This window comes from Alligator mississippiensis, chromosome 5 (assembly GCF_030867095.1).
Source record: "Alligator mississippiensis isolate rAllMis1 chromosome 5, rAllMis1, whole genome shotgun sequence".
NCBI lineage: Eukaryota > Metazoa > Chordata > Crocodylia > Alligatoridae > Alligator > Alligator mississippiensis.
The window spans coordinates 125,234,862-125,262,553 of record NC_081828.1 but is presented as its reverse complement, the minus strand read 5'-3'; the positions used below and the strand labels follow the sequence as shown (position 1 = coordinate 125,262,553).

The following is a 27,692-nucleotide window of genomic DNA, read 5'->3' as shown; positions in this document are numbered from 1 at the left end:
CCCTTCCCCCAAGAACAAATATAAATTGAAAGAAATGGATTGGAAAGGGATAAGTAGAGGGATTCTAGTTAGTAAACTAAGCTATATCCAATCCTTTCCAAGAACAAAAAGTAGCAGGAGACTGACTAGGAAGCCAAGCCAGTCAGCAACCTTTCAGATGCTGTTGCTCAGGCAGAAACAGCTCACAAAAGGCACAGAAAGGCTACAGACAGAGGCTTATATGCTGTTTCTACATCCCTCCCCCAGAGTACTGTGATTGGAAGGGGACTCAGGGAGAGATCACAGTCACTGGCCAGGTAGAAATGTCAGTCCTACCCCCTACCCCGCCCCCCACTTCCCTTCCCTCTTCTCAGTTTCTGTTCCCCTGAAAGACCACCTCCAAATCCCTGCATCCTTTCTGAATCGATTTGGAGGCTCTGAATCAATTCAGAGGGTTTTTTTTGTCTTCTCCCAATTCAGTTCAGATTCGGAGATTTGGCCTCCAAATTGGGCTGAATCTTGTCCAAATTGAATCACAGACCAAAGCTTCACACAGCCGTAGTACCCAGGACCAGCCCCCTGTACCACAGAAAGTGACCCAGTGCCAGGTTCAGACCCATGCATTGGTCAGATTGTACAGCTCTTCAGACCATATTTTTGACACCCGTGGTCTACATGATAGTAACAATTTTCACTGCTATCACAATGCCCTCTCAACCTCTTGATGGAGGTTCACTTTAGGGGTCCTAGAAGCAGGGATTATTTTTAGTGCTGATATACAGAGTAACTGGTGCTAAAGTTGCAAAGTTTAAGAAGCAAACCTGTAACTTATATAAAACACTCCATAGTGAGCTGCATGAAAGAAATTTAGTGGGTTCATGGGATGCATGCTGCAGGACATGGCCTATAGCCAGTGAAATTCTTGTGTATTCTTGTGTATTCTACTTCTAAGAATGTGAAAACTATATTTACTTGAATAGAAGATGACCCCCGCAGTAATTCTATATATAGAAAATTTATAAATTTGTTAGAATTTTCCAGGTATAGAATCTGGTTTTCCTTGAATTAGTTCCCTTCCCACTACTACAGCAGGGAAAATTAATCTGGGGGGATCAGTTAGCCCCTTTGCTGTCTGCTTCCCCACAACTTTTCCTCTGGGCAGCCCTTCCCCCTTTCTTTTCTGTCAGACTCTACTCTCCCTAGGCACATGGAAGCAAGGAACAAATTTACAAATAACCAAACTAAATGTGGTTGTAGCAATTTGTATATAGTACGCATATACTTAGTTTATCCAGAATTGATGCATGTTACCTTTTTTTAATCTGTTGCAAGTTTTAGCATAGGTACTCCATAAACACACTTTCAAGCAGCACTTGGTAGGTAAAGAAACAGGAATGATTGGAAATGGGAAAGAAAGGGACAGCTCAGCTGTGGGGAGTGAAGAAGTTCAAATGTATTCAGTAAAGTGGCTAACCATGGCTTGAAAAAGAGTTGGTGCTGAAGAGGACTGCATGCAATGAGCACTACCATGTATCTTATTCAGGTGCGGTACACTAACCTATCTTTGTGTTAAGTTCCCATCAGAATTTTTGGCACTAGGGAGACTATTGGAGCTTGCTCCTGCCTCTCTGAGTGTTGGCTTGGTATGGTTGTACCTCCAGGCCTGGTGCTTTTTCCCTTCTGGAGGAACAACTGCTTGTTTTATTTAAGGGCCATATGCCCACACACACAACCCTGCTTTCTTCCCCTCCCCCCCAACAAAACAAAATATTCCCATTAGTATGCTTGCCCAGTATGGCCTGTTTGTTTTATAGTCATGCTCAATGTTGGTTGCATTTAGTCAACTTCATAGTTAATTTCCAATGCTGAGAACATGCTACTTTTGGCAGCAGTTTAATGATAGACAATGTGTTTCTTGAAGTTTGCTTGTATGCAATTTCCCCGATGCCAATTGGAGTGAAAAACCTCATTTTGATTTTGAGTAAATATGGTAATTCCATTGACTCTGCTGGATTAGATCAAAAGTGCTTCTCAGAACCCAAAGTGAACCAGCATAACTGCGGGATTCAAGGTTGGAGGAAGAAAGTGATTTAGATTCCACACCGCAGAAGGGAGAACTGCCTCATTTGAGTAAGTGTTTCAGTAGCATGGACAACATGGGTGTAAGAAGTCTGTCTCAGGTTAACATATGAGCTATCAAGAAATATTGAGCTGAATTCATTCTTAAAAAGAAGTAGCAAGCAATTATTATGCACAAGAGATCGATATTTGCTAGTTTTTAACAAAATTTGTTCTAAGTAATTATGAACAAATCTTATTTTTTTAGTAATTAAAATTTGTTATTGTTCTTCTTTGAATGCAGTTCCAATTCTGCAGCAGTAAGTGAAAGTGAGGACTACTGTCATGTGAGGTGAATTACAAACAGACATAGGGCAGGGCCGGTCCTTTACATTCTAGCAAATGACATAGATAACAGTGTGGTTGAGGTTTTTTATTTCATTGATAGAATTCTGTTTTGTTTCTTTTCTTTCTCCTTTATTATGCTCTTTTATTTAAAAAAAAAAAAAAAAAGGGAAAATGAAACCTGTGGAGCCCACATCAAAATGACCACAAGGATTGAAAGTATCACCGTAATGACTTCTAAACTGGCTCAAGATTCTAAGTAAAAAAAAAAAAAATCTTTTGTTCCAGCTCTTGTTTTCATGAGTAGGAATGGCTGAAAAACAATCCGTTTCACAAAAATAAATAAATAAATAAAATTAAGCGTTTTGCCATTTGTTTGCCTCCTGCATTGGAGTTAACAGGTGACATTTCGAGAGAGAGAGAGACCCATGTACAACACCCAGTAGCCTAGTGGTTTTGACAAATAAGTATTTTCCAACAAAAAAAAAATTAGTCAAAAAACTCCCTGATCAGCTCTATCTGTAAGCCTAATAGGCTGATGCTGGTTGAACTAATACTGTGAAAGAAGCAAAGAATGTCAGTTTTATAATAGCTTTTCCTGCTAGACAGGACTAGTTGAAATGATCAAGTATTGGATGGAATTCTTCATGAAAAATTACTGACTCTTTTACCCACTAGTAGAGTTGCTAAAATTATTTGGGAATGCCATTTTCTTATGATAAATTTCCACATAAATGTTTGAAAATTTGTTTAGGGAAAATATTTTATTTTTGGACCAGTTTTTGGTTTATCTTTAGGAATGTTTATTAATATGCTGTTGCTATTAACTGTATCATCTAGGAAAGGGGTGGGCAATTATTTCAGCTGGTGGGCCACTTAATGAGTTTTAGTGAGCTGTTGCAGACAAAATATTTCCAAAGATATAATGTGCACAAGTTATAGATAAAAACAAACACACAAACAAGTCATAGACTAAAAATCAAACACCTACTGTAACATATTTTAATTTTATTTCAAAAAATAATTTTTGTCCTGATGTATGTTTTTTGAGTAGTATATATATAGGCAATGGCATAATACCTCAAAAAAAAGTCTTACTCTTGTACATTGTGTGTGTGTGTGTGTGGAGCAGGGGTTTGGAGGGGGACAGTGTGTTGGGGGCTGGTGGCAGGGTGTATGTGGGAGGCTGTTTGTGTGCTAGGTCTGAGGAGTCGGCTAGGGGTAAGGAGAGGGAGAGAAGTGGAGCTAGAGGCACATGCCACAGAGTTCACCTGGGCAGTGTGGGGCAGGTGTGGTCTGCTCTGCAACCCCAATCTGGCCTGTGGTTGCCCCAATAGCACTCTGCATGGGGCCAGCTCCCACCCATGCCACCCTGACCTGGGGTCACCCCTGCACCTGCCCCACACCCACAGATGGCACTGCCCTGGCCCTAGCCAAAGTGCACAGCTGCCCAGTAGTGCTGCTGCCACAGCTGCTGCAGCTGCCTGGGTACTGCTTGGCTCCCCGCACCTCCAGTGGCTCCTCCTCATCCTTCCTCTCCTCCTCTTTGTGCCCCTGCCACACCACTCTGGGCAGCAGATAGCACATGGAAGCAATGGGGACATGTACCAGGCACCCCCCCACCCAGCCAGGTTGGGGGGAAGCTGCAGTTGGTGGCTCCTGCCCCAGCGTGTGACGCTCCAGTTCAAGCTCCAGCTCCCAACCACCTTCCACCCACTCCAGCCACTCAGCACGATGAGCAGACACCTGTGGGTGGAGTTGGTAGAAGGTGGCTGGGAGCTGGAGCTTGAGCCCTGTGAGCTGGGACAGGAGCCGCTCTGCCACAGCTTCCACCTATCCTGGCTGGGCATGTGATGCCCAGCATGTGTCCCCATGGCTTTCCTGTGCTGCCAGCTGCCCAGAGCAGTGCAACAGGCAGGAGGAAGAAGACAGAGATCGGAGCAGCTGAGCAATACTTGGACAGCTGCAGCGGCACTGAGAGCAGCCCTGCCGGGAAGCTGTGCACAATGGCCAAGGCCAGGGTGGTGCTGTCAGTGGGCGTGGGCAGGTGTGGACAGGAGCATGGTACAGGCTGCCCTAGGTCAGAGTGTGTGGGGCTCAGCTCCATTTGGCACACAGTGGGGGCAGCCGCAGGCTACAATCAATTGGTGAGCTGGATCCAGCCTGCAGGTCATATTTTGCCCACCCCTGGCCTAGGAACACAATCATGGACCACAGCCATGCTGTGCTTGGCACTGTACAATACAAAAGAAAAAATGGCCTCTCCCTTCAGAGCTGACTGTCTATTAGCAAATAAGTAAAAGATTTTGTGATAATGGTGGCAACATTAAACTAGCCAAAAAGATCAATGAAAAAAGATTCAGAGCTAATTCTGCAAGCTGCTGCACAACTTCTGAAGATGCCAAATGCCCTCCCCTTACACCTTTCATTGGCCTCAGTGGGGCTACAAAACAGATGTTCAGTCCCTTGTGGAACTGAATCCTTTAATGCTGGAGCAAGCATAAAGATGAGGAGGATGAGGAAGAAACAAGCTCCTTGTTCAGGTCAGTGTTTTTGGCTCATGATAGAATGGATGATTTCTTGTTTTTCATTTTTCCTCCAATTTATTTTGGAAGAGGAAGAGGGCAGAGTATACAGCAGTCAGGAATATAACATACATTTTGCATACAAAGAAATGCAAACAAAATAGGAATAGCAAGATGTTGATATACAACAGAAAAATTGCATCAATACTTTAGTCATACATCAGTTTATGAATAGTCTATTGATCTGTTTTTCTGCCAGCATCAAGATGAGATTAGTGTTACATGCATGGAGCTTCCTTAGCTATTGAAAGCAAAGTTTAGTGACTAGAGCACAGGGACTAGTAGTCCAAAGCTCCTGAATCCTAAATCCAGCTTTACTTTGGGCAAAGATTTTTTTCCTTCTTTGCCTCAATTTCCACATCTATGTAAACAAGAGAAATGTCCTTGCATTAGCCTGTCTCTGAGGTGTGATGTGAGACTGTAGCAGCTATTTAACATTTTAAAGGACTTTAAAGGACATATTATAGAACTGCCTCATACTAGTGTGTATTCTTATGTCCCATCAGTATTCTATTATGTACAGTACACTTGCTTCTCACATTGCTACTTCTTATTGCTACATATATAATTTGCTAGAGTAGGATCTAGAGGCCCCAGCTGAGATTTGAAGTCCTGTTATATAGACACTGCATATCAATGCATCATAAGAGTCCCAGTATTGTTGTAAGTATGCCAAAATGTTGAACTTTTTCTGTCTTTCTTTTTTTTTAGTGCGTGTGTTTTCTAAGGAGACAAAGAAGGTAAACAAAAAAAAAGCCAAGTTGAGTAACTGTATACATCATGACAATAGATAATAGTAAGCAGCTTTACTGGCATTTACAGTAGAAGTGTTGCCATTCTTACTGACAAAATGGGCACAGTTACTAAGAAGGATAGAAAGGCATAGTGAGCTGGTACAAAGGAGAAATATTGAAATACTGTAGTAAAAGAACTATATATTACTGTCTACCCAAGACAAACATTTTTATTAACCTGCTCTGTTTTATATCTTTAAAAACTTAATTCCCCATATCATCTTCTGTTGACTACATTTATGGCAAGGAAGTACTCCTGAAGTAAAATATGCCTCTGCACCTGTGAGATGCTGGGTTTCACCTGGTATCCCCAGATTTTTCGTTGTATATCAACATCTTGCTATTCCTATTTTGTTTGCATTTCTTTGTATGCAAAATATGTGTTATATTCCTGGCTGCTGTATACTTTGCCCTCTTCCTCTTCCAAAATAAATTGGAGAAAAAATGAAAAACAAGAAATCATCCATTCTATCATGAGCCAAAAACACTGACCTGAACAAGGAGCTTGTTTCTCCCTCATCCTCCTCATCATCATGCTTGCTCCAGCATTAAAGGATTCAATCCTACAAGGGACTGAACATCTGTTTTTGTAGCCTTGCTGAGGCCAATGGAAGGTGTAAGGGGAGGACATTTGGCACCTTCAGAAGTTGTACAGCAGCTTGCAGAATTAGCCCCAGAAGACAGTTGGAGTTTCTTTTGCTATCTTCAGTGGGAACAGGGTCAACCTTGAGAGTAATGAGAAAGGTTTGGTTGCTTTTAGATTCCTTCTTAGGAGTTACTTGGGGATCTTGAGCCTCTGTACACTGCACAGATTACTGGATTTCTTCTCCCAACCTCCATTTTTAATTACATGTCCTTTATTAAAGACCTAATTTTGAGAGGTTCTGTGACAGCATCAGAATAAGGGCCAATACATCACTCACCATATTCCTGCTAAGGGTCCAGTCCTGAACCTATATGTGACCTATATAAGTCATTGGAATCTGGTCCAGGTCAGGGTACTATCCATCTCTGTGGGAGTCCCTCAAATTATTGCTCCCTTTCAGGAGCTGGAATCCATGATCCAACTGCCTGTTCCCAGCATCCAGTATTGACTCTTGCAACTCGCACCATAACTGAAACATACTTTTCCCAGGTTTACAAGTTAACTCTATAAGAAACACATGACGGATATGCAAAAGGGTTTACAGGTAAGCCCAGCATTTTTTAACACTTCACTTGAACTTACTTAAACTTGTTTTTACTTAAAGGATGATACACAACAATTCCAAAACAGTTGAAAATAGAAGCATCTTTCCTCATCTTTTACCCCCATCATTGCTCCTGCCTCCCACAAGCTTAGCTCAGCCTTCCTTTTAGGGTCTGGGACAAAAGTTCCATAAATGGTATGACCTAAATCCATTTAGTCTGCTACTAAATTCAACCAGGTTTATCTTAAACTAGTTTCAGCCATTTTCAAACTGGTTTATGTGCAAAGAACATCTGTTCTATTACAAGTTTAAACTAGTTTCTAATCATTTAAACTGGTTTATATGTAACTTCTGTCCCTAGCCGTGTTCAGAAAGACAAGTCCCTTGCTTCATTATGCTCCTGGTGCTGGAAACTGTCCCTGGCTGAAGAGGGCACATGACTCAGCCCAATGAAACTTTCCAGTTCCTCCATCATGTGACCTTATGAGATGATCACAGACCCCTGCCAGGACACCACCTCCATAACAAACCAATTCTTCACAGCTAACTTATTATCAGAGATGCTTACACTTCAGTGGTATGGCATGTCAGCCCACAATCCTGTCTAGTCAGTCCTGTGTCAGTAGCTTTTGGAATTTTAGTTTAAGAGGAGGGTGAAAAAAAGAGTCTGCACATACAAAATGGATTTGTCAGCCAGGTGAGGATGCATTCGGAGACTTCATAACATCATGCAGAATTCATAAGTTTTACAGACCCATTCCCCAAATCATCTCAAGTCTGGACCATGTAGCAGTAAGTGTTTCTCTTAGTCATGCACTACCCACTTCAGTGTTGGTAGTGTGATTTGGTGTTTAGCTGGTGTGCTATTTGCGTTAGCAGGATGTTCCTCTTGTGTAGGAGCACTTAGATACAACCTGTGAAGCCCAGTTTAGTCAAAACCAAGTCTCTGTTTAAAAAAAAAAAATTAGAACTGAAAACCAGCCCCAGCTAGGCCCTTAATGAGATAATGCTAATTTCATTTCTCCACAAAGCTAAAGACCTTATTCATGCCTGTCATCGCTGGGTGCATCTCCATGAGACGCTTGCTGTGCAGTTGACTAATTAGCTGTGCAGTAAATATTGCGTATAAATACAAGTACTATCCTGATATGGAGTAAAAAGCTCCACAGCAGCCCAGCTGGCTGGGGCACAAGGGTGTTTCAATATAGGGGCTGCCTATCGGCTAGCCCCGTACTGGAGCATTCTCATGCCCCAGACAGCCCCTCTGCAGCATGTTGAACAGGGTTGGAGCATCCCCAGGCTGGCAGACTGACCCCTTGGCTCGACTGGCAGCAGGGGCTGCTCTGACCCAGCTCAACATACTGTGATCCTGGGAGTGAGTGTAAACGTGCACCCGGGAGTTTATTGTGTTGCAATTACAGGCACGTGTAGATGCATCCACTGACGGAAAAAGAATTTCACTTGCTATGCCGTATATAAATGTGCCTAGAATAAATGTAAAAGAGCCTTTTCCTATGTTTCTTACACCTAAAGGACAGATAGACATTGAAAGTATATTGACTTACACTGCAGTGCTGAAAATTCTGTTTCATCCAAATTCCTGCCATGACATACACAACAATATTTAGCATTAGGTTTTAGAAGATTGAAAATAAAATACTGGATAACAGTAATGTCATAGGAGAGATCTGAGGCCGTGATACCATTGCTGTTTTGGGGCTTCATGCAGACTTTAGGTGCACTGTGGTGATCAGGAGATTGAGATGCTTATGAAAAATTTTAAAAGGGAAAACTCTAACTTTTCTTCTGACTCACTGACTTTGAACCTGCTATTGCCCTGACAACGAACTAACTGCAATACGATCTAATTCACAGAAAATTAACTAGATATTTAAAAAAGTACAGTGGATGGAGTTTAATGAGTTGTTAGCTAACTTTCATAACCAAGCAGAACTGCTGATGCTGTGGAATACTTGAGTACACTACAAAAAGTCAAAAAGGGATACTTAAACCAGTACAAGCAGTTACTGGTGCGTAGCCCAAATCTTTTATCTTTCCCTTTGCATTGCTCTGTATCAGGAAGCCTCTAAGGATATTTTCATCTTTCTTTAAGAAGGACAAAAAATACTATATTCAAAGATTAAGTTGTAATATAAAAATTTGCATTTAGAAAATAAAAGAAAACTTGCTAAAAGCATTCAGGCTAATTCAGAGGGTTCATAAAGTATTCTGGAAACCTCAGTAAGTGTAACAAGTATAATAAATTACATCCCTTATGCATTAACCTTTCATTAATGTATGTTTGCTTGGGCATTTTCAGTGTCATACTAGATTTGTGTTGTGTCTTACTAAAAGACTATATCTTTAATACATTTTCACTAATGAAATAATCTATAGCACGTCCTTATTTTATAATATTTAATCAAAATGTGTACTAGGTGAAGAGGAGATGTAGGTAGCTTGTTGGCCACATTTTCTCCACATTTTTTCATATTTGATCTTCTCTTGAGAACACTAATGTTTTAAAGGTGATTTGCAAATCTTTGGTTTACAAATATACTTTCTGTTTCCATCCAGTCATCAGCATTAAAATCATTGCAAGTCTTTCCATTGACTTCTCTCGACAAATGATCAAACAGTGCTTATAACACCTTATTGGATCAGAATCTATATGATCTGAAGAAGCTTTTAGAATGTTCTGGCCATGATGTGGCACTGCGCAATCATTTAGACCAATTGCCTTGTCCCATCACTTACATCAATGCCATATGTATAAAATACAATGAAATTAGCAGCATTTTACACTCACTTTGCATTAACATTCATGACAATGTGAAGAGAAGAGCAACAGATTATATCAGACCCTGTGTATTTAAAAAATTCTGAATTTTTTTTTAATTATTGCATTTCCACAGAAATCCAGCATCAGATATCAACTTCTTTTTTAATGTGATTTTCATGTATCTGTGCCACCTTTGCTATATCAGTCAGACATTTTGCAGTATATAGGGGCACTTTTACACATGCACCAGGGTACAGGGAGGCAGCACTTTAATTAGAATGGCTCCAAGAGCCACTTTAATTAAAGCACTGCCACATCTCCTGTAACAGTGTCTCCACGCTTAAAAATCATGGCAGGGGCACTTGAACTAAAGCTCATTGAATGAGCTTTAGTTCAAGTGCCCCCACTGCCATTTTAAGTGTGGAGATGCTGATACATGAGATACAGGAGGCTGCTGAAGGGCAGCAATTGCCACGCTTCAGCAGACTTGATTGAGTCTGCTCCAACATGCTGGAATTCCACATGCACAAGCAGTCTCCACACGCACGTATAGGTGCCCTCGGAGGCTTTTAGATGCTCAGGTGTGCCTCTGTGTGCATCTACACATGCACTTTACTGCACAGTAGATGAATTTACTTCACAGTAAAGCATCACTATCTACATGTACACAGCAATTAGGTTGGTGTATGCTGATTTACTGTGCTGTCAGATGGTCCCATCAGACATAAGTACTATCCAATGGTGGAGTAAATTACTGCACTTATACACCTTTGTAGATGGTGACCTATGCGGATTAGTTTACTCCAGCTCAAACTGCCAGAGTTTGTTCAGTCTCATTAACTGCATGTGTATATGTGCCCTCTGTTAAGTCCATCACAGTTTTGCAAAGTATTCATTAGTAGTAGTTTGCATCTCCAAAAGTATAAAATAATACTTTAAAATTCTTTGCAAGTCAAGATGCAAGCCTGGTGTTATACAACGCATTTTTTCAACCCCCTGCCCCCTCCAATTCTTTTTTAAAGTTGATTTGGTATTAAGGTACAGATCATGTACATGACTGATTCTTATTGATGTGATTAATCTTCATCAAGGTTATCTTGCAAACTAAAGCATGAATAATGTTAAATGAGTATCCCCCTTCATATTCAGTGCTTAGTTGACCAAAATATTTACATACAAAAATATTTATAGGACAGAACCAAATGAAGCTGCCACATAAGTAACCTCAAATTCACCAGGTATGAATTTGTAGGATCAGCACCTCGCACTCTTATCCTCATTATTTGTGAGCCTCTTCCAGGACACGGAAAACAGAAGTAATTTCTTTCATATTGAACATCAAAATCCATTCAGATTTCCTAGAAGAGTCTGCTTTATTTCCATTTTATTAAATGTAGTCTTTCTTGTACTAGTATCAATTGTGTGTGTGTGTTCTTTGAACATAGCCTCCTTTATTTATTGTAATCTGTGAATATTGTATTATACAGTCGTAAATTAGATATGTGATTTAATGCAGTGGCAGAACACAAGAATGTTAAAAAATGTCCAATTCCAGTAGGAGAAGCCACAGGAAGTTTAAGCCTGGTGCATATAATGTTTATATTACATTAAGTACTGTGTTATTGCACAGGATGCTTATTGTTAATGTCGCTGGGGAGAAACAGTTCCAAAGATTTCAATTTCAATAAACAGATTATGCAGTTCCACCATATACAATTAGGGAGCTAGTAATGAAATGGTTATAAAGTCCCTTGCCATTCTGTTGGGGTTTTTTTAATTTTGTAAATAACATCAGGAGCATTCTGGGGGGAAGTGCTTATGTATTTATTTATTATTGATTTTTTTTTAAATGCATTTAACATTGCTAGTTATTGCAAATCCAGTCACAGCAATGTGAAGAAGATAAGCTATTTCCACATTATTAAACGTGGGATGCCTTGGGAATTGAGGCGATTTATCCTTTATATAAATATATTAAATATTAATGAATGGTGATTACAGAAATTAATTTACAGCTGCATTTAATTTCCTAATAACCTTTCATAGCTTTATTCCTTTGTTGCAAACAATGCATATTTAAAATGTATCCCCTTGATAAATAGCCTGGATGCCTGCAGAATGATCTTGTTCTCTGATCGGAATAGTGTGCGCACTTCACAGGATAAGGGAAACAGGGCGAGTGGAAAAGGTTTGAATGCAATCAATGTTCTACCTATGACACAACATGAGAAGCACCTTGCAGCATGTATTTCCTGAAGGGAAAAAGAGTGGTGATACACAAAGAATTCAGGAATTGAACAAAGGTTACCATACCTCACTACAGGCTCGGTTCTGCCCTTTTGGAGGGAAGGTCTGTTGTCATCTTTCATAAGGTTCTATGGTATGGCTTGAGATCGCTGTACTTCAGTCCAGTACTGTTGTTTTCAGGTCTTATCACCACACTTATTTTTTAAGATTTTGACAGGATTAAGAAGGGAATTGATTTATATTCATCTCTTCTAAAGCTGTCTGCTTCTTTCAGTCAGTCTCCACTCCACCCATGGCAGTAATCTTTGTTCTGGTTTTGTACCTTCTTTCTGTTTGGTTTAAGCTCAAAGTACATCCATCTAAGCACTGGACTAGAACCTGAGAACCGGGTTCACATCCCATCTCTGACGCACACTTCTTGTGTGACCTTAGGCAAGGCACTTGATCAGTTTGTGCCTCAGTCCTTTCTCCATAAACTAGGAGGCGATGCTTTTTTCCCACCCTTTGGCTTGCCTGGATAGGCTTCAATTCAGGAAAGCCATTGAACATATTTAATTTCATCCGTATTTATGCCTTGCTTAGACTATAAGCTCTCTGGGCACGAATGTTTCTTACTATATAAGTGTATAGTATCCAGCCAAATAGGGCACTGATCCCATTGGGTCCTATAGGTGCTTCCATAATGTAATAATAATAATGATCATCATCATCATCAGTATCATCATCTAGCATCCTTATAAATCTATATCTATATCAAATTTTGTTCCTGGATATTTGTCTGTGTTTTCTGTGAACTGTAATTATCTAAATCTGGTCCTAAAGCTTAACCTTATGCTTACACTTTCCCATGTGTGTGGTATATACGGGGGCGCAGGAGGCAGGAAAAGATCAGGAAACTCTATCAGGTGCCTTTAGCTTTTTCTGATCAAAGTGAGTAGGAGGTTTGGCTTGTTTCCCTTTGAGATACAACAGGTACCTGAGTCTTATAGTATTGGTGCCCTGAAAATACCACCCATCTTGGACATCTCAGAAAGGAAGAAGCATTTGTATGTACATTAGCCCAGAGCCTTTGTAGATATCTCTCTCCATCACTATCCCATAAAGCAGCACAGCTCCTCATAGCTCTTCCAGAAGAAACAGCCTACTGCTGCAGCCCTCTTGGATTCACTGAAGGGGTGATATGGAAACTAGATCTCAAGGATCCATGCCCTCTTTGAACCATACAGAGACATTGCTGCACTAGGCAGTCTTTCCACCAGATGCTTTCAAAAATTACTTGGTGATCCTTTATGAATCAGTCTACCCCATATAGTTTCCTAAAGTCATACTTGGTGAGTGTGAAGTATATCTTGCTGTTACATATCTATAACTGAATGTGAAGTGCCTGCCTTCAAACTCTATGCCTTTTTTTAAGAAATAGATAGACATGAGTACCCTCTCAAAGATGACTAATACACAAACACTTACATTCCCAGCACAAATTGAAGAGGACATTAATATCCAACAAAATAGTCCTAGCAAGAGTACAGGCATCCTGAAAATGAAGCTTGTGTTCCTAACTAGATTAGAGGTGCACTATTGAATGTTTCTATATAAATCAATTGGATATTTGTGTTAGTTTATCGTGCAGTGTTGTTCTTAGATGTGGAATATTTAAATTGATGGTGAATTCTTCACTCCTGATAATGTGTAGAGGAGGTTCCTTGCAAAGTGGCTGCAAGAAGGCCCATTTGGTAATGGAAGAGGGAAACTACAGACCATCAATTGCAAAAATCTTACTACTGAGACAAATTGCCTCCAGCATTGAACAGAAAACCATTGGACGTTTGAACAGTGCACTTTGGTGGGTTTTATAAGGGAGAGTAGTAAATTGTTCTGTACACAATTCAGTAATGTCAGTCACAGTCACAATGGAAAGTACATTTATATTTCTTGTGAATAATGGTGACCTGGAAATTAGCTGTTACTTCACTGATTTTAGGCTACTTAAACAGTATCAGTTTCTCCATCTTCTGAGTTGAGTTGATTGCTCTCTCCCTGCTCAAAGCCAGGATATATAATAATAAGACAGGTAGATATAACACTGGGGTAATCAAACTAATCTGTGGACAGGATTGTAAAAAATGACCCCTAGGAAGATTATAAGGATGTCAGGTATAGGAAGACCAAAATCATTGTTTAAGGCCAAGTCTAATACAAGAATGGGCAAAAATGTGGACTGGTATGGTAGACAATGAAGGAATTGGTTCAGGATTCTGTGTGTACACCATCACTTAAGCTGTCTCAAGCAAGCACTGGGAAACTTGTGGGCATTACTAGACCATGCCTTGCAGCTGACATGCAGCCTCCATCTGGGGAATATTTCCCACTGAAATCAATGTGGCTAGGCACAAGTCCTAAGGATGCAAATCATTCTGCTTCCTGCTTGTATAAAGAATACCTGGATGTCAGAGCATAGTAAATACCATGGAAGCCAGTGTTTCTTGTTGCAAAACAGACAGCCTGATGTAGGCCAAAGACAAGGTGTGGCTGGAGAAACATCTGTCTTACTTACCCAGCTTATGAGTTCCACTCTTATTTCTTGCAAAACCAGCTTAGAAGTTTTTGGAAAACTCTAAATGCTGCTGAGTGCACAGAACTCTCCCGCTCCCCACTCTGTCACCCATCGCTTACCGTCCCTGACACCATGGAGTAGATTGGCTGAAGAAGAGTCTAGCACCATGCCAACAAACAGGGTAAATGTCAGAGGGAAGATTGTATTGGTTTGTAACATTGATTCTGAGACAAGTATTTGAATACACAGTGCTACTTTGGGATCTTATCTCCTGGCTTGCTGCCAGATTCATTCCCAAGCTTTTTCTGACAGGCTGAGTGAAGACAAACACTTCTGTACTACTCGGAGCAAACGGCTGTTCCATTAGAACTTTAGTTTTGTACTGAAGCATCTTCTCATACAAACACAGGCCATGGGCAGGTGTTATTTTTGTTGCAAGAAGTATGCCTTTTTCATGCTTCAGAAAGTGAGTGTATGTTGCAGAAAACCATGGCGGTTCCACGAGAAAATATTGGCTCTTTCCAGGATGACAGCACAAACTGGACCTGCTGGTGCTGCTGTATTGGGAACTGCAGGGTGCACATGCAACAGGGATCCATTGCAAGCTGGAAGTGAGTGTTGACAGCCTTCGGCAAGGGAAACAGACCAGGCACATTACGGCTCTGTACTCCCAGTGCAAGACGGGGTGTGCTGGGATTCCCTGGCTGGGTGTGGTTTCCCAGGTGGCCATCCGATCAAGGTTACCTCTGTGCTTGGCTGTCCTTGGGAACCCCTGGAGATGTGGGCCCCCACAAAGCATTCTGGGAATACTGGCTCCCTGAAACGTGGGCAATACACACTGTCTCAGATCTCAGAACAGCAAAGTCTCTCTATGCTTGAAGAAGAGGACTTGTGCCCAAAAGCTTGCAAAGACCTTTGCCCCAGCTACTCAGCTGGGGCATGTGTAGATGAAACGGGGGCCCTAAATTGAAGCAGTGGGTTTTAAAAAAACCCACTACTTCAATTTAGGGCTGATTAAACCCCTGTGTCATGCACACACCCCACTGATTTACCTGCCTCTCCGGCGAGGCGGGGAGGGCAAGCTGCTGGTCGGCAGAGCGCTCCCTGGGCTGCAGCGGGGGCTGGTGCTTCCCTCCACAGCAGCAGCGCCCCCTCTCCCCCAGGTGACACCCGTCTGCAGGCACCTGGCTCAGGCGGTCCCAGGGGCACCACAGTCACAGACAGAAGCACTGGCCTGCCGCTCAGCTCAGGCAGGCAGGCAGGCCGGCTCCAGGGGGGTGGGGTGAAAAAAAAGATCAGACTCATCGCCTTTTTGCAGTGGAGCCTGCTTTCCCAGGCTGCTGCCAGGCTGCTTACATGGGCTTCCTGCAGAGCTGTGGAGCTGCACGAAGCCCAGTGCTTCCCTCTGCAGCTGTAGGGGCAGCCCCTTGGAGGAATTTTAGTTGGCTGCACCCAAAGTCATCTAAGGCGCATTACGCTGCCAAATTTCCTACAGCTGCTGGAATTAATATGCAATACACCACTGAGGCATGCAAACACCGACACCATTACAGCAGTGCCAAAGCATTTAGCCCGCTTTAAAGTGTCGTGCACACATGCCCCTCATTTCATCTACACACGACCTTGGTCTAATAAAAGATATCACATCTACCCAAAGAACCTTGCCTGTTTATGTCCTTAGACCAACATGGCTACAACCAAAAACCCTGCTGTCATGCTCTCTGACATTCTGGGTGACTGGATGCTTGAATGGCTGTAGGCGTGTCTACACAAGCTGCCTAATGCACAGTTAATACTGCACGGTAATTTAGTACTTGCATAAGGAAGTACTAAAATGACTGCATAGTAACCAGCATTACTATGCAGTACTATCACCACAAGGTTTTTGCCTGATGCTACTGCACAGTAGCTCATTACTACTGCACAATAGCGTCCCCTCGTGGTTAGTCCCCGGCAATGCTACTGCACAGTAGCAACAAGCTATGGCACAGTAGCTGATTGCTACTGCGCCATAGTGTCTTGTGCAGACATGCCCTGTATGTACATTTCATACCATATATTGTGGAGCTGCAAATTTCTTCCTGATATGAACCAGAAGGCAGTCTGAATGCTAACCCAGCATGTGAAATAATTTTGAAAGCATGCGGAAGAGGGTAGGGACTCTGTGTAGAGGTGCTTTACCTATTTTATAATGTGGCTGTTGCAGAAAGTTCAAATTCTCCATTTTCAGATGAATCAACTGGTCTGCGTTGTGTTCATTTTAAGAAGTTTCAGATTTTAATAACTAATTTTAATAACCTCATCTAATCAGGTACAATAAAGTGACAAATTCAATTTATAGCACTGTATCATTGACACAAACAGATACATGTTTTTCAACAGTGAAGATCAGGAAATGTTCAAAGTACACACACGTACTGCATGTACTGAGCACTGCTGGGCTGTGGGGTCACCATGGCTTGAAATGCTGTTGATCTTGAGTACTTGTGCTGAAATTTGCAGCAGTCTGGGTTGGGTCCAAAGTCAGACCCACTCTGCAGTTTCTACTCTCATTTTGGTCTCTTTTCCTCTCTTACTGTCACATGCAGCTCACTTCCACATTGTGCTTGGAAAGAGAATAGGGCCTGACAGCAAGGGAGAGAAGGAAGGCTGCAGGGGAAAGAAATTGTGGGGCAAAAGGCAAGGGGACCATTTGATCCCCCAGCCACAATTAACCCTGCTGTAGCAATGGAAGTGGCATGAATTCAAGACAACACTCTGATAATCAGATTGTACACTTGGAAAATTATAACAAATTTATAAGTTTTCCATATATAGAATCTAATTATAAGGGGATCATCTTGTATTCAGGGTCATCTTGTATTCAAGTAAATATGGTAATGTTGTAATTATCATCAGGAGGAGGTGATGTTGTATTACAGGACAAAAATTTGGAGTAGGCAAAGCATATTCACATGAGTTGCTGTCCCCAGTATGCATGAATGCATATACATGCATGCATGCGCACACACACATTCACACGTGTGCGCGCACACACACGTGCATGCATGCAGGTGATAACATTTTCCTCATCCGCCTCGCCTTCTCAACTGTTATGAACCCAAGCACCTATAATAAGATAACCCAAAGTTCTTGTTTCAAAGAAATCAAACCCTGCTGGCCATGTGTGCTAGGCCCAAAAGCTCCACCCCCCTCCCCCTGCCTCCTTCATGTTGAGAAGGACATAAATGCAGAAGAATCACTACAATTCTGCTATGTAGTAATGCTGATTATAGGGAAGAAATGTGGATTAAGCATTCAAAAAGATTAGTCAGTGTCATCTTCTGCGTCAAATGCACAGAATGTCAGTTCGTTACAACCTTCCATTACAGCCCTAGGGTTGGAGCCCAGCTGTGGGTGATAAGCTGGCAGTTAAAAGGCCAAGGGGAGGAAGTGCAAGGCACAAAAAGGGGGGGGGGGCATTGTAGGGGGAGGGGGAGGAGCAGGAGCAGTTTGCAGGCTGAAAGCAGACTGTAACCCAGCAGAGGTTGCCTTTAGGAACGGCTACGGTTAAAAGGCCCTCAGCTACTGCCTGGAGAAAGGCTCAAGGTTTGCTATACTTGTTTATTTCTTTATTTTGGCCATGAAGGGTTCTTTTGTGTTAGGAGAACTGGCTGGGAGCAAAATCAGACAGCAAAGCTGCAGAGTCCCCCGAAAGACTCTGAAGCCATGTCCAGATGAGTGCAGATGTTTGGTTCCCCAGGGACACGTACCACTGCAACTACTTGTCCCCGGGGAATGCCCATGCCACGCGCACTTTGGTGCATGGCAAGTTACTCCAGGTTGGGTAAGGGAGCCAGGGGCCAGAACTGTGCTGGCCCCAGCAGCCTTACCTGGGGTCCTGGGGGCCTCCTGGGGCTGCAGCTGTGGCAATCCTGCTGGGCAGAGCCTGGCCAATAGCTGGGGCACAGCTCTGGGCGGACCGGTTCCGCTTTTCAGCTGCACATGCTACCTGTGCAAGTGCTGCTCCATTTTTTTTCTCCTCATTTTTTTGACCCCTGTATATCCATGGCTCAAAAAAATCCATGGGGAAAAAAACCCAGAGCAGCGCACATACGGGCAGTGTGCCCTTGCTTTGTGGAGAACAGCTAACTGCAGTATGTGGCACTGCAGACGTGTTTGCAGCACCACATACTGCATGGCCATGCTCATCTGGATGCACCCTTAAAGGGGAAAGCTTGCCTCCCTAACACCAGGCACACAAACTTTACAAACCCCTGATACATTTCCCATTGTTAGCAAAGATGTGCATTCCTTGAGGTCTGTCTCATGTCCAGGGTATTTAGTAGATGAATATGTATGTTCAAATGCCTGAACATGGGCTCCAGCTGCTACTGCAGCCCTTGTTACATGAAGCTGCTCACACTGAGGGAGGGAATTCATTCTTCCTAGCCTTTTATCAATTCCTGGTACAATGCCCATTTTATGGCCTGTAGCATAAAAGGTGCTCAGGAGCAGAGGAGCATAAGATGCCTCACGTGAATATGCTAATGGTGAGATCAACCTACCCTCATTATCTGGCATGACTTTATGTCATTTGTATTTTTTCATAAATGCAAGGCAAACAGTACTTCCCTGATGATCACTTGGGAGAAGAAGGCTTGGTCATGCCTTTTTCTTTTTTCTAAACTCAATTAGATGTAGGAACCATGGGAAATTTGAATAAAGGATAGAGTTTTAAGCATTACTGTGATGTTAGTTTGTTGAATATTCCTTCATACCTGCTACCCATTCTTGATTTATTTTTTTTAAAAGCACAGAAATGGAAGAAAAGAAGGTGTGCAAATCAAGAATAAGTTCCTTTCAGTAATCACAAAGAGCCCAAACTCATGGATATTGCTCATAGTACTGTGTTCTTTCTTCTCTTTGGCTGGGTATTATTTAAATGCTAATGTAGGAAGACAAGATTCAAGCAGGCAAAAAAGCATAAATCCAGCTTCCATACTGTGCATGGATCCTTTATTTTATTTAACATTAATTGTGGGAGAAAAATATATTTCACAAGTGCAGTTCTTTACAATGCTAAGCACAGTGCTAAGCACAATGGATGAGATTGACTACTGCTTCAGCCCCCTTATGCTTCTGGAGTACAAAGGGGCTATACTGCTGCCACAGCAAGGCAGCTGAAGGTTCACCTTGAGCCTTAGAACCCTTGCTGGTGTTGAGGGCAGTGTGGTTTGTGGCTAGAGTCAAGCAGTTCCCATTCAAATTTAGTTCACCTTGGAAAACTGATTGAGGTTAATAGTAGTTACATTGCCCTGACTTCATATGTGAGCTAGCATCAGGTTGCATCTCCATTTGTAGGATGGAAACATGACAGAAAATCACCGTTCATAAATTTAATACATTTCATAGATTTCTAGGGTCAGAAGGGACCTGGCAGATCATCAGGTCCAACCCCCTGCTCCAGGCAGGAAAGAGTGCTGGGGTTAAGTAACCCCAGCTAGATGCATATCTAATCTCTTCTTGAACACCTCCAAGGTAGGGGAAAGCACCACCTCCCTTGGAAGCCCATTCCATATTTTGGCAACCCTCACTGTAAAGAATTTCTTTCTTATGTCCAATTTAAATCTATTCTCCTTCAGTTTGTGGCCATTATTTCTGTTAACCCTGAGGGGCGCGCTGGTAAACACAGTTCCCCCTATTCCCTGCTGCCCACCCCCAATAAGTTTGTAGACAGCCACAAGATCACCTCTCAGCCTTCTTGTGCGGAAGCTGAAGAGATTCAGATCCCTCAGTCTGTCTTCATAGGGTCTTACCTGCAGGCCCTCAACCATACGAGTAGCCCTTCTCTGAACCCTCTCAAGGTTATCCACATCCCTCTTGAAGTGTGGCACCCAAAACTGGACACAGTACTGCATCTGCAACCTCACCAATGCCACATAAAGGGGAATTATCACTTCCCCAGACCTGCTCATGATGCTCCTGCTGATGCAAGAAAGAGCGCGGTTAGCCTTGCTTTTTACCTCATCACATTGGTGGCTCATGTTCATTTTTGTGTCAACCAGGACTCCAAGATCTCTTTCCACTGTTGTGGTGCTCAGAATGATACCCCCCCAGTCTGTAGGTGTGTTGGAGATTCTTTCTCTCTGGGTGCAGCGCCTTGCATTTATCCTTATTGAATTGCATCCTATTCTGATCTGCCCACTTCCCCAGTCTGTCCAAATCTGCCTGAATTCGCTCCCTGCCCTCCAGTGTGTTAACTGTACCCCACAGTTCAGTGTCGTCTGCAAATTTAGACAAGGTGCTTTTAACACCTTCATCCAAATCACTGATGAAGATATTAAACAGTACTGGTCCAAGGACAGAGCCTTGGGGGACACCACTGCCCACATCCCTCCAGGGGGAAACCAGCCCATCCACCACCACTCTCTGGGTGCGTCCTGTGAGCCAGTTTCTCACCCACCTTACTTTGAATAAATCCGCATCACAGCTACTCACTTTATTTGTAAGAATTGGGTGCGACACTGTGTCAAAAGCCTTTTTAAAATCCAGGTAAATAATATCTACTTCCATTCCTGCATCTAAGCACTTTGTGATCTGGTCATGAAAAAGAGACCAGGTTAGTCAGGCAGGATCTGCCTGCTATAAACCCATGGTGGTTGCCCCTTACCATAGTGTGACTCTCTGGCCCCCTGATCATAATGTGATCCTTTATGATTTTTTCTAAGGTCTTGCTGAAAACAGAGGTGAGGCTAACTTGCCTGTAATTGCCCGGGTCCTCCTTCCTCCCCTTCTTGAAAATAGGGACCACACTGGCTCTTTCCCAGCCCTCTAGGACCTGTCCCAAGTGCCATGAGCGCTCGAACAGTTGCGCCAGTGGTTTTGCCATGTTATCAGTCAATTCCTTTAGTACCCTTGGTGAAGATTGTTGGGGCCCGCCTACCTAAATATGTCCAGCCCTTCCAAGTGCCCCTTCACTGTGCTAACTGTTGGTGGATTGCTATTACTCACACTCCAGACTAAAGACTCGAGATGTATTTGTATGTGTGTCCAGGAAAACCTTCCCTCTTGGGTCCTGGGCTGAACTGAGCTTGATTAGACCCAAACACCTATTCTAAAACCATATACACAGTAGTTTTTTTTAATGTATGCATCTTTGGAGTACCTGCAGATATCATTCCACTTTACAAAACAACAATAAATCTAATAATCTAGGTTATAAATGTGAGAACCCTTCCCTGTGTGTTCTGTAAAATATAAGCATAGTTAAAATGCAAACACATTTAAAAAGGGAAAAAAAATCCACTTGACCTGCAAACTGTGTATACTTAGTTTTGCCCCACATTGATCTTTCCCCCAAAATTTGTAACCCCATTCAAAAATGTGGCTTAGAGTGCTGGCACAGAATTAGCTATAGTTGTGCAAGCTCTGGTATAAGACTTAGTGCAAGACAGCCGAAAATTGCTAGCACAATTGAGAGTTGTAATAATAAAGAATTCTGGAGAAAAAAACCCAGAAGATGTGTTTCTGCCACATGTTTTTTTCAGCATCACTTTCAGCCTTGCTCAGAGGGGATAAAATGAGATGACATTGTGAAGAAAACTACCACACCAGACCCTGTAGTTATTGCTGCTTTGAATGCTTATGCAGCTGCTCCAATGGAGCTAGATTGATCCATTTCTAGGCAAGGGTCATTATATATCGTTTTACACAGAAAATGCAATGCTTTTCTTTTAAGTTGTCCTTTCTGATGGATGTTATTATGCTGTATCTTATTGCATTATATTATATTTCATAACTGTTGAAATATTAAGATATTTATGTTTTTGGTAAGTATAGTAGAAGAGAGTAGATATGATACATGCCTGGAAATACAATCTTTCTTATTTTTTGAGAAGGGAAAGTTGTACCAAGCCAGACAAATTTTATTCCCTATTACATCCACACCCAGGGAAACAGAATCCGGCCTGCTAACTCCAGTCACATGAAAGCATATTGAAAATAGTTCAGCCAAAACAACAACTCTGATGGCATCTTGTCAGCCCAATAATCTGATTATGGGGCCTAGCAATATGTTAATACATAGATATTTTATATTTTTATTCATAAAGTACAATGCATGCTCCAAAAGCGTGAGTTTAAAAGGTCAATTGTGTATTTCTATGTGAGGAATTTATTTTCTAGTAGAGCTGTTAACTGAGGTGATACTCCCCCTCTATGTGACTTTGGTCAGGCCGCAGTTGGAGTACTGCGTCCAGTACTGGGCGCCTCACTTCAAAAGGGATGTGGCCAGCCTGGAGAGGGATCAGAGGAGGGCCACCCACTTGGTGAGAGGGCAGCAGGACAGGCCTTACGAGGAGAGACTGAGGGACCTGAACCTGTTCAGCCTCAGCAAGAGGAGGCTGAGGGGGGGCCTGGTGGCTGCCTACAAACTCATCAGGGGGGATCAACAGCAAATAGGAAGAGCCCTTTTCTCCCCAGCACCACCTGGGGTGACAAGGAACAATGGTCATAAGCTGATGGAGAATAGGTTTAGGTTAGAGATCAGAAGGCAATATTTTACAGTTAGGGTGGCCAAAATCTGGAACCAACTTCCCAGGGAAGTGGTCCTCGCCCCTACCTTGGGCAAATTCAAGAGGAGGTTGGATGATCACCTGTCTGGGGTCTTGTGAACCCAGCATTCATTCCTGCCTGTGGCAGGGGGTCAGGCTAGATGATCTGTTCTGGTCCCTCCTGACCCTAGCTACTATGAAACTATGAAACTACTATGAGATGGGGCATAACTCTGCCAGACCTGTCTGCCATCTTTTCATATCTCAAACATCTTTAAAATCACTGTGGTTTCTCTTTCCTTCCCTTCCCTTCCCTCCTCACCACAAACAATTGTATATGAGGAGGGAAACAGTAAATCAAAAGACATAAGCATTTGACTGGTGCCTAGCTCATTCCCGGTAGAGGAATCACAAGTGCTGTAGTGTAAATGTATACACATTGTGATGGGCTCATAACATTTATTTAATAGACCACTACATTATATTTGATAAAGTTTCTGCTTACAGGCTTCTGTTTAAAACAATCCCCAGAGCACGCCAAAATAGATATAATAAAGTTTTGCTGAAGGGGAGGAAAGAGTGGGTGGTCCTGCACCTCACTAGTTAAAGCCAGTGGGACCAAATATTCTGGATAGCACCTTGCTCTTGTCCTCATCTAAAGACCTGAGAGGAGTCTCATTGATTTTGACTGAGCAGCTTACAGTGCTATGTGCTCTTTAATAAAAGTTTTGAAGAATCTTGTGTGATGCCAGGACCCATGTTACCCAGGAAAGAAATTCGTGAGTTGGGGGGTTAGGAAAATCACAGTGAGTCTGGGTCTCCTGTCTGATTGATCTAGCCTTCTGCAGTTACCTAGACAACCACAGGGTTTTTTTCAAGGTGTCAGGATGTCTCTGAGTTAAGAGGGTCTCATCTCTGCAGGCTGCCAAGCCCCACACATCAAAGGAGACAATGGATTAAGTTCATGAAGTTTCAAGACCTTTTTTACAAGGGAGGATATGATGATCTTCACAGGCTGTGTGCAGGCATTACATTTTTACTGGGAAAATTGCCTGTCTCCCAGTAGAAAATGCCAGTATGCAAACCTTCATTGAGTTTCTCGTGGAGGAAACATGCCCCGTCTGCTCGAAGGATCTTCTGCCTTGACATCTGGAAGATGTCCCCTGTGAGAGAATTCCACTTGCCAGAATGAATGCCTGTATCCTTAGCAGTCGGTGTGGTAGAGACGATATCTTTTATTAGACCAACTAGTAGGGCTGTGCAAAGCTTTGAATCTCTAAATCTGAATCAAATCAGGAGATGCTTTAATCTCTCCAAAATGAACCGAAACCCTCCGAATCGATTCGAAGAGATTCAGTGATTTGGACATAGACACAGCTTTAAATGTTTTTTCTACATACCTCAAGTACCAGATGGCTCATGAATGCTGAGATGCTGGGGCAGATGGAATGTCCCGCAGGAGCATGGGAGGTTCCCCAGTGTGCTTGGCGGCAGACCCAGAAGTGGACCAGAAGCACTTCCGGTCCACTTCTGGCTCTGCTGCCAAGCACACAGGGGACCCTCCCGCCGCCCCCTGGCTTGGCGACTGGTGCCTCCTGGGTCTGGGGGGCACCCTGGGTCACCCTGCGGCTGATTGCCAAGCCAAGAGGGTGCGGGGGCCCCCCCAGCACACTTTCTGGTTCGCCACTGAGCACATGGGCCCCACCCCTCCACCATGCTCTTGTGGGATGCTCCATCCACCTCACCATCACAGTATTGACAAGTCGCACCTGGTACCTCAAGGTATGTAGAAAAAATGTTTAAAGCTGTGTCTATGGCCGAATCATTGATTCTCTAAATCAGCATCGAATCTTCAGATTCAAATTTGGCCAAATTGAATCAGGACAGTGATCTGAATTAATCAAATCATTGTCCTCTGATTCAGGCAGAATCCAAATCGAATACGGCCCGTTTCACGTACCCCTACCAACTAGACAGTTGCAAAGAAAATTCCCTAAGCCTGATGAAATGTTCATGAATCTGAAAGCTTGCAGAAAAAATATATTTTTTTGCAATTTCAGTTGGTCTAATAAAAGGTATCATTTTGGAAGAAAGAGTTCTAGATTTTTGCATTTCTTTATTTGTAAGCTTTCAGGCACACGCACCCTTCCTCAGGCACAGGAGAATGCAAAGATTGTAAAATTTCTCCCAGGTAGACATGAACATCCATATTGTACAGGAGAAAAGTTGGAGCAGTCTATTTACCTCAAAGGTGTCTGATGGCAAGCAGGATGCTGAATTATGCTTTGTTCTTGTTAAGATGTTTTATATTTCTTGGTAGGATTGGTGATGGAAAGGTCTCTGGGACAAGGAATTTCTATTGTGTTGAGGTTGCTCTGCAAGTATGCAAATTTGCCCATGTGCTTGCTCCTCAACCATTCCCTGATTGGAAGGAGTCGAGCCACAGCTTCTCCTGTGCCTTCCTCAGTCCAGGGAGACTCCAGTCTGGAGAAAGTGTGAAGGCATTTCCCCACAACTCAACTCCTCCCAATTAGGGAGGGAGTTGAGCTGCTGCTTCCCCTCTCCTCTCCCCTCCCCACCCTGGACTTCCCAGACCAAGATGACCCCAGGAAGGCATGGGAAGCAGGGGAGGTAAAGTGTCTGCTGGCTGGCATGCCTATATGCTCCCTCTCCAGGAAATTTTCTGGGAAATTTGAAGCAATGTAAATTTTCCTGGAGAGAAGGAGTATACAGGCTGCTGGCCAGCAGACTCTCAGAAATTTTCCAGAACTTTGCAGTGGTAGAAAAGAATGCCTGTCCATGGCCTTCGTGTTGGGGGAAAGGCACAAAAGTAGGACTAGGGTTCTAAATTCATATCTTTATTTGTTCTGAACCACAACCACACTATTCTTAAAACATTTCAGAAATAAATGTAACCCCCCCCCCCAAAAAAAAACCCCTATGAATGGAAGTTAAGACAATCCACAATACTTACCTATGTGAAAAATGGAATTTCTGTTGGTTGGGGGTTTTTTGGCTGTGATTAACCTATGTCCCGCTTGCTTTTCTTTCAATGAGCTATGCCCTCTGATTATGTGGTTACCAACAGTTAAACTGCAAAATAGTTCTTTATATCACAGCCTGTTGTCTTTTTCCCCCTTCTAAGTAGTAAAAATGGGAGTTGATCAAGTTCCTTAGGGGTTATCAGATTTCTGCTATTCCTGATGTGAGTGAAAAGTAGAAGGAAAAAGTCTGAAATACTGCCCTCACTCTTGCACTGACTGTATTGACCTAACCAGAATTTATGTTCTGCATACAATAGTTACAATTATAGATAGATAGATAGATAGATAGATAGATATAATATCTATCTATATGATATTATATTATATTATATATATAATATATATAATTATATATAATATATATATATATATATATAGCAGTCTATTTATATTATACTATTTATAATGATGTGTGTGTGTGTGTGTGTGTGTATATATATATATGTGTATATATATATATATATAATTGTAACTATTGTGTATATATATAATCACATACATATATCTGTGGGACTGGGGCTGTAACCTCAGTTCTTCAATTTCAAATGCCTTTATCACTTGAGCTAAAAGACAGGTCTCTGATCATTTCTATGATCACCAACAAATTATTTAAACCATCAGCAGTCATATAATGATATGGGCAACTTAAGCCCTTAACCATTTTTCCAAACTGGAAAGGATTTAGAGTACTGTATTGCAACGATTGTTTCCACTACCATCCCAAGGAAAACCCAGAGATTACCAGTATCCACCATGAAGGCATGAGAGATCTGCTATACATAGGGAAGTCCCTTGCTTCTCCCATTCTGTAACACCACTTTACCCAAAAGTTCAAAATTGTATGTTGTGTTTAGAAGGAAACCAAGAGCAACACCAGTTCATGCAAGCCTCCATCATTATCGGATCATACATTCAATCATCTATAAAAGTACAAGGAAAAGATATTGCATCTATAAATCTAAGTAAGCCTGTGAGCATGTGACTGCATCTACAGGAGATGCTAACTGTGCAGTAGCCAAATAATACTGCACAGTCGTGCGTCATAGGACCAATGTTGCTAATACACTACTGTGCAGTATTATTCGGCTACTGCACGGTAGTGTCACCAAAAAGGTGTTTCCTGGCACTGAAACGGGAGTTACTGTGCATTTATTTAGTACTTGATTATATAAGTACTAAACAAGTGCACCATAACCACGGCGCAGTAGCATCTCGTGTAGACACACCCAGTATTAAGGACTTAAACTGAAAAATGCTACCCAAATTTGCAGCTACTGTAAATAAAGTTTCTTTAAGTCTCAGTTGAGCATTTATTTTTATCCAGTGTGGCATCTTTAATATATTTTTGGTGGGTCTGTCTGGAGCATACATAGTTAGATATTTTTCGTGAGTATATTTGTTTTCCTGATAAAAAAGGATGGCTCATTTGGAGCCATCCCAATTTTGTCCTATTTAGATGTGCTAGATCCAGAATGAAAATTTTTGAGAAAATATAATCAGTGGAATAAAATGTAGTGCACATGCCTTGGAGCTGTTCTTTATATCACAGCTTGTTGTCCCCCCCCCCCCCCCCCCCCAGT

General features: G+C 42.3%; 1 protein-coding gene across 2 annotated transcripts in view; it reads left to right on the top strand.

The window, feature by feature from the left end:
* The window catches only part of POU6F2 (POU class 6 homeobox 2), a 348,304-nt gene that overhangs the window by 61,745 nt on the left and 258,867 nt on the right, over positions 1 to 27,692 (top strand). The window contains exon 1 of one of the 2 annotated variants that reach the window (XM_059728668.1): positions 18,015 to 18,122. The exons of the other annotated variant lie outside the window; for it this stretch is intronic. The gene's annotated coding sequence lies outside the window, so the exon portion shown is untranslated. Of the gene's footprint in view, positions 1 to 18,014; positions 18,123 to 27,692 lie in introns of those variants that run through there. 2 annotated transcript variants of the gene reach the window in all.